The following is an 8,809-nucleotide window of genomic DNA, read 5'->3' as shown; positions in this document are numbered from 1 at the left end:
ATCTGAAACTTCGCAGATGTATTCAAAAATAGTTAAAGAAGTTATAATAAAAATTTCAGCTTTTTAGCATGGATTTCGTTTCACGCTAAAACCACCTTAACGCAGTGGTTAGCACACCCGACTGCTATGCGTTAGATTTAAGTATAGATATGTAGGTTCGATACCCCGTTGCGTTAGAAATTTTATTTGTGATATAATGTTTAAAAATGTAATATATGTATTTACTCTAAACAGGACTATTAATATTTAAAGTCAAAATACTCTCAATCATTTAATATTTATTTAAAAAAAAATTATTTTGTCTCTAAAAAGAATCAAATTGATCCTCTAATTTAGTGACAGATGGTCTTCATACAACTGAAACCAGAATTATTTGAATCCAGTAAAGCACCAATTGAACTCCTCCGGGCCACGGTCGGGCTCCCCTGTCAGTCCCCGGCCATGCTCCATGGCCGGACGCTGGCCAGCGTCGCGTGACGATGCTAACCGGATTCTGACCAGAAACCCCGGCCACAGCCCCACTTAATGTCGGGGTCCCCAGCCAGCTCTCGACTTAAAGCCGGGCTCTCCAGCCTTAGAATGGCCAGCCCCCGACTTAAGTTATCACCCGGGTATCTATATTTAATTTTTCTAAACATGTTTCAATTATGTTCTCGGATAAGTATGAAAGTTGCCAAGTAATTAAATTTTCAGAAATGAAAGTGAAAATGAAAAAAAGGAGAGGGCAAATTATTTCAATTTTCGAATGAAAATTATAGTTTAATTCTTTTTATGTTATGAACAGATTAATTACTTATTAGTTCATCATTTCATTTCACAATGTTAAATTACATAAAGACTACTTTTTAAATTTTAGATTTAATTTAACAAATTGATGATTTACGTGAATGTTATATAATTAAATATCGGCTATAATTTATGTAATAACATTTTATTAATGTTTAAAATACATATTTTTCAATTTAATTATTCATTTAAATTTTTGTTATGTTGTGAAATGAGTATCAAAACTCTGATTTCTAAATGATCCGTATATATATTTTACTTTTTTCTGGAATATTTAAAAATTTTATCAATAATACAAATTTTTAGAAAAATATTAAATTTTGAAATAATTATATATGAACTAAATTTTCAAAATCGTATGTACGTGTGTTTTATTTTTTAGAAAACAAGTATTGTAGGTTATTAATAACTAAAATTTTCAGACAGGAAGTTGAAAATACATATGAAGTAAAAATAAATTTATTATTTCAGGGAAAAAAATGATTTGAGGCTTTTTATGTTGTGAACCATTTAATTCATTATTAGCTGATAATTTTCTTCACACTTTCTTTATATTGGTTTGAATTAGCGACAACGTTTATCAATAATTTAAACGTATAGAAACGCCATTTTAAAATTTAAAGGAGAATATACACATAGTGTTAACATTATTTAAATGTTTCGATGAAAATAATTGTTTCATGCTTTTTATTTTGTGAAGTTTTTAATTAATTATCAACTGATTCTACTAAAAATTTCATTTCCTGAAATTAGTTTAAAAGTTTAAGATTAAAAAAAACTTTTAAAAATAAAGGTTGAAATTAAAAAATATATAAAGTTAAAGTTATTTGAATGTTTTATAACAGAATTATATTTCAATGGGTTTTTTTTTGTAAAATGGTCAGTTGAGTATTAGCTAAATAACATTTTCTGATTACTAAAGTAAATAAAGATTAAAACTTAGTTCCTTAAATTTAAGTAAGATAATCTAATTATTGACTTAAAGGTTATATAATGGGATATTGAATATAATTTCAATATTAAACGTTAATTTATATTTGAAATTATATTATTTCAATCAGATAATTTTTCAAATGATTCTGATGACTGAAATGTGTATTTGCATTCGATTTTTCAAATCATATGGAAATATGTTTTTTTTTTTTTTGAAATTAGTATCAAAAGTTACCAATAAAACAAATTGTCAAAAATAAATGTGAAATTAAAAGACAATGTACAGTACAAATTATTTCTATGTTTGAATGAAACTGATTGTGTAATGCTTTTTGCGTCATCATTTCTGAAAAAATAAATTAATTGTTAACTGACTAATTTTTTCACAACATCGAAGTGGATAAGGATCTAATTTTAACTTTTTTTAAAATTAAGTATTTTATGTTGTGCAATAATTTTTTCTTAACATTTTGCTACTATATTATAATTCCAGAGTTTTTACGAAGAAAAAGAGTTTTCTTTTCTCACGTCTGGGTAATCTTTTTTTACATTTTCAAAGAGATAAGTAAATTCAAATTATGGAAAAAACTTACTTTAAGAATTTGAATAATAGAAGCGTCTTAATAATTTTGAAAGATTATGAGATTAAATATTTTTAAACAGTTGTGGAAAAATTGTAAGCAGTTTATATTTGATTTTGAAATAATAATTTTAAATTTTAAAGACTTCAAATTGTTTTTTTTTGGAAAAATATGGAAGACTAAGACGATTATTTCCATTTTCAAGGATTTAATTCAAATTTGGGTAAACTTAATTTTTTTGTGCGTCAAGAGAATGAAAAATATATAGTTAAGATTCATGGGAAAACTACAAACCATTTTTGATTAATGAGTTCTAAGAGCTCATTAAAGAATATTACAAAAGGTTTCAAATTATTTCATAAAATTTGAAAAAAGGGTTTACAAGTTTTTAAAGCAACATCGTGCCATAATATATAATTTTAGAACAAATTTTAGTAAATTTAAGAGATACTTAGAAGTTTTTAAACGATTCAAAAACAATAAAAACTTATGATATTTTAGGACTTTTGTAAAAATTCAGGGCAATGAACAAAATTCTTCAGCTTCCTAAAGCAATTTCTTTCGATTTTTTAATTCGAAAAATGAGCTTTAGGAGAAAATTCAAAAATATTTTGAAACATCAAATATTTCCTTAAATTTTGAAAAAGAGTAAAAGATTTTAAAGCAAAATGTTTTAATTTGGTACCATTAAAAAAATTAAAACATAAATTAAACCATACAATTTTATAAATATTTCGAAGATTTAGGAGAATAAACGCTCCCTAATGATAGTACTCAATTTTACGGTGTATTGATACACTGAATTCATTCTTTCAGAATCGAATTTCAACAAGAATATAAGTGCTCAGAAAATTTCAAGAAATAAATTGTTATTAAGAAATGGATTAAATGATAAAAATGTGAACAAAAACTTACGCATATTCACATTTTTAATAAATTTAATATTTTCTCTTGTCGAATTGTTCAAAATTTGATAGTTATTTCAATAATAAAATTGTATACATCTTAATATTTTTCAATAAGTATTATAAATTCCTTTTTACGATTCTTTAATCACGCATATTGTGAACACAATTTGGATTCCAGCCGCTGCTTTCTGTCCAGTAAAAAAAATTAATGGATAGTTAAAGAGGAATAATTAAAGAATTACCTGTATTTTCATTTTTTGAAATACAAAAAAGATGTCAGAAGTGGGATTCGAACCCACGCCCACAAAGTGGACTGCGACCTGAACGCAGCGCCTTAGACCGCTCGGCCACCCTGACATGAAGAAATGTGTGCAGTAAGCCATATAAACCGTAATTCCCAGTAAATTGTTTAAACCATCTGACTAAAATCCTAATTTCTTCAGGTATTATAGTTGGTGATTAAACTACGCCGCACAAAATTTATATTTTACATATTTCAAATTGTTATACTGAATTCAAATAAATCTGTTTTCCTATAGAATATAGAATCTGTTTTCCTTTGAATAATCCAGAAATATTTTATATTTTGCATTATATTCAATTATGTGTGAAAAACCAATATTCGACTAAAATGATTAATTTGTAGATAGTATAAATAAGAAATGGAAATAGAAATGGGATAGACAAGACCCTTAAATCAAACCGATTAAACCGATGAAACTGTACCGTCCTGCTGACCTGCTGAAGTTTACGGGCGGAAATAATGAGAAATATTCCGATACATTCGAATTCTACTCGCAGCAAATGAGTTTTACGAAATGCACCTTTCCAGCGAATGGTATAAGAATCCTTAGACTAAGAAAATTTACAAAAAAATGTCGAGAGAAATTCTTAATCCTCTGTATGATGTTTGAAAATCACAGAGGTAAGCCTTTCCGTCAATAAGCACTTTCACTTCCGTGTTTGATGATTGGCGCGCATTCCTTGCGCTATCGATTTATGCTTCTGGAAGGAGTGTTTGCTACTTTTGAATGATAGATAGTGATTATAAAAATCAACAAATAACATTTAAGCAGGCGGTATATGTATATTGATGGGAAATTATAATAGTTAAATTTTTTTAAATTATATAAAATGAAGGGTAGCAATCCAAATGGGGCTAAGAGACATTTTTAAACAAATGGGTTTAAGGGGCCAAAAATTATTTAAAAATCAATTACACGTCCTGTTAAAAGGATTTGCTCAAAATAGCATGTTTAGTATAGTAATAAAACAATCAGATTTGATAAGAATCATATCAATCCTTTCTTCGACCGTCAATGTAAATATATGTATTTTTTTTAGGTCTCAACGGTCTTCATCAGAGTAAAAGAAATAACAAACGAATTTACTAAATAGTTCGTTTGTTAATCATACTGACGATTTGGCTATCACTGAGTGCCTTTTTCAAAGAATCTTAATAAGTAATATATAAATAATAATAGTTTTTACACTTTATTACAAAAATTGAAAGTAAAGGAAATAAAAATACCTGTGATTAACAACTTGTAAGAAACAAGAATTTTCAATTTTGGAGTCAACAAGATGTCAATAGTTAATGTTAAAATTTTAAAATATAATTATGAGATGTGACTCAGATTTAAAATCAATGAAGTATTATAACGTAATTTAGGACAAACGACGAACATAAAATAGAACAAGGATCAGAACTAACAATTGGATTTCCTACTTCAAAATTAGCCAAATTTATTTCCAAACTTTCGAAACTGGTTTCAGGAAACACAGAATCATTTGGTAAAATAGCTGGGATTTAAAAGACGCTTTAAGCAAAATGAAGGTTCCGTCTACACATTCTTTAATTTCATTGAACGTTGTTTTAATGTTTGATAACATTCCATTAGATCTTGCATTGGATTGAATTGCAGAAAAATTAATACAAAATCATAATCTAGCCAAAATAACAAAAAATGAAGTTTTAGTGGATAATAGAACTAGTCTACCATAGTTACAAATCTTGTTTGAGAAGATGTGGAAACAAGAGCTTTAAAAAATTGAATTTTAAACCTATTTTATATCATGGACATCCACACATACATTCTATGCGCATGTCGTTAAGGTGTCATTACGATATCGTAGAGGCGTACGTCGTATGATCTGACCATGTCTTTACGATGTCGTAAAGACACCGTAACTTTGATTGAAAAAATAGTAAATTATGAATAGAGAAAAAATACTTATCAAAGACGAATGACAGAATTCATTTTCGTAAACAAATATAATATTTCGATTAATTTATAGACAGTAATTATGAATGTGTTCAGTTGTTTGGGCGCGCTTTCCTCATTTTCGATTCCTTTAAATGACGCCTTCATTCTGTAATAATATTAACCATATTAATATTAATAACCATATTAATATGTATTAATATTAATTAATCAATATAATTAATTTAATTAAAGTTATGAACATAATTTCGAGGTGCAGATATTCTAAATTTAATGCCTTAGAAACAACAAATTATAATTTTTAAAGAAAAACCTTATTTCATCGACTTCTTCCAGACTATTTAGCATTGTACAAAGAATGAAGATTCAGAATCACATCGAATAATGTATTTATATGCGTTAAGACCATGTGACAAGTGGGTCACGTGACCACATTCCTACCTTATCGACACTTTTCTTATTTCCCAACTTATTTTCACACGAACCCGTGCAGAAATTGACAAATATTTGCCTTACTTCCGACTTGGGCCAGATCGGGCACACAGTTTTGTGGATGCTAAATTTGGCCCCCTCTAGACTCCGACTTAACAGTCAATCTAGACAGTAGATGGCGCCCCATTAATCTCGGGACCTAAAATTGGTTTGGTTCCAAATCCACCAAATTTCAATGTGCAGTGACAAACGTCAAAAATATTTCAATTCATAATGGAAAAAGTGAGGAAATAAGTGGAAAACATGTCAAACGCGAGCACATGATGAGTGCGTGCATATCGTATACTTCAAAATATTCCTGAGTGACGTGTTCAGGACTATAATAACTAAATTTATCATGAATGTTAAGATGAAACCTAACCTCGAAATAAGGTTCTTTATAAGAAAAGAAGCAGAAGTAATATTTAATGTCTTGACTATAAAAACGAATTAATTAGATCAACCATGATGTCATAAAAATATTTATTTTCACGTATTTTTCGGTGATTCAATATAATCGGTACGTGAATACAACCTTCTGATTTTAGTATAGTCGCTCTATTAAAAATAACTTAAGGCCATGTGATGAGTATAACAGCTGATCAAGTCAGTCCTAAGATCAATATTTTTTCATCCATATCGAACAATAAAAGTTTGAATAACGCGTAAATTTGTTATGAAAATAATTATTATCGACGGACGCATTCAGTCTTTACAGAAGAAGTTTGACCTCTCACTTTCTCTGTCGGCAATCATGGAATCTGTTTTACCCACAGACCCGTAGAAGTTCAAAATGGTCTACTCGCTGCGCTAGTGCTGCTCTGAAACAGCTGATATGTATGCCAGACACGTGCAATTTAATGATTTCAATTTGTTTATTTGCATCAAAAGTGCAAACATTAGTTGTTGGATTATTTGTGTATAATGTTCGTGAGCGATTTTTGTTGTTTTGCCCCACTTTGATCAATATAAACCTCATAACTAGCCCATTGACAACATTGCAAATTGATTGCAGGGTTTGACGACAGCACGGTCGATATTTCTCCAAAATAGTAACTTTTTTATTATTATAATTATTTAGGACCAGAGACATATTCTTGCATGCCTTCTATTTATCGTGCCAAATTTTTAACACGATATCTCATTCCGTGTAGACGTAAGTTGGGAAAGAAAACTTTCCCTGGTATTTTCTTCAAAAAATTTTTTTTCTCAAAATTTCCACCGGAACAAAGCAGAGACGTGCACTCCTTACAAAGGAGCATAAGTTTGGAGTGAGCCCATTTTGCTAATTGTCAGCAGTTTAAAATATTTTTTGTACACATAATTTGAAATGTCCTTTTTGTTTAATATAAGACAAACATATAAAAACTTAAAAATTTGAAGCCTCAAAATTAAAATAGACTCCAAATTAAATAATATTAACTACATTTTAAAATTAATTTAAACCACAACAGTTACTTATTGTTTGGAAGGAGTCCATGTTTGCCCTTGAAACAATAAGTAACTGTTGTGGTTAAAATTCATTTAAAAATGTAGTTAATATTATTTAATTTGGAGTCTATTTTAATTTTGAGGCTTTAAATTTTTAAGTTTTTATATGTTTGTCTTGTATTAAATAAAAAGGACATTTCAAATTATGTATACAAAAAAATTTAAACTTCTAACAATTAGCAAAATGGGCCCACTCCAAAATTATGCTCCTCTGTAAGGAATAAAGCACAATTGAAATGTTTTGTTTTGGATTTTAGTATCAACATTGTACAGATTAGGTGATGTATTACCTTGAAGAAGACCTGCAACTAGGTTGAAACGTACGTTGGTTAAATCAATTAAAATTGACGAATAAATATTCATTGACATCTGATTCCATTTTAATTTATATTGGACGTTTAAAACATCTCGAAATCTTGTAGGTAGAGTCAAGGCAAAATTGGGTATGTACGTTTGTAGTCCTTATTAAATAAGTATCTGTTATTTTATTTATATGAATGCGTAGTTCATATTAATTTGAGATACGTTCTTACAATCATTTATGTTTTATTGGCAAATAATTCCACTCATAGTCTATTTCAACGATGGAGAATTTTGATCGATTAAGTATGCTTTTACAAAAAAGCACAACAATCAGAGAGCATGTTACTAGATTTAAGGAATTTCTAGTAACGATTGACGCGAATAACCCTAAACTAGCCGTCCAGCAAGACGACCTCTGACAAGACGACCCGCTCAACGTAACGACGGGCGAACGCTCAACAAAACGACGCCGTACCTCTATCCCCTCCACTTTCTTCTCTGCAATGCACACGACCTAATGTTTCACTTAACTCAGATAGAATAGTGGGAACCTCTCACGCCGTCGCCTTGCCGAACGGTGAAAGTCCCGCGTTCGTCGTCTTATTGGACAGCAAGTGTACTCAAATAGCTGAATTGCAATTACGACGCAACTTAGTTCTCGCTCATTTTTCAAAGCTCGATGATTTATATGACGAAATTCAATTGATTGATACGGAAACAGATCATTGTCCTGATAAAAAATCAATTCAAGATCTATTAGCTTACAAACAGAAAATCAAGACACCATTTCAAATCCAGGTATCGCAAGGGGATCGGTTGCTACCAACAATTGACGAAAGTTAAAACTACCACAAGCGCATTTACCGATGTTCAATGGTAAGGTAGAAGAGTGGTTTTATTTCAGAGATACTTTCGACACAATGATAAATAACCGCGATGACATAAGTAATGTATAAAAACTACAATATCTCAAATCTGCACTAAAGGATGAGGTACTACGTAAAATTTAAGTTTTTACTATTACTAATGATTATTTTGATCGCGCATAGCATCTTTTACGAAAATCATATAAAGATAACCGTACCCTCATTTCGCGTCATATTAGTTTATA

General features: G+C 29.5%; 1 non-coding gene across 1 annotated transcript; it reads right to left on the bottom strand.

Annotated features, from left to right (window-relative positions):
* Positions 1-3,482: 3,482 nt before the first annotated feature.
* Positions 3,483-3,565, bottom strand: Trnal-cag. Its single transcript has one exon. It is a non-coding gene; the product is annotated as a tRNA-Leu (tRNA).
* Positions 3,566-8,809: the final 5,244 nt, after the last annotated feature.

Source organism: Belonocnema kinseyi, chromosome 9 (genome assembly GCF_010883055.1).
Source record: "Belonocnema kinseyi isolate 2016_QV_RU_SX_M_011 chromosome 9, B_treatae_v1, whole genome shotgun sequence".
NCBI lineage: Eukaryota > Metazoa > Arthropoda > Insecta > Hymenoptera > Cynipidae > Belonocnema > Belonocnema kinseyi.
Note: the sequence above shows the minus strand (reverse complement) of the source record. Positions and strands in the feature narration are given on the sequence as shown.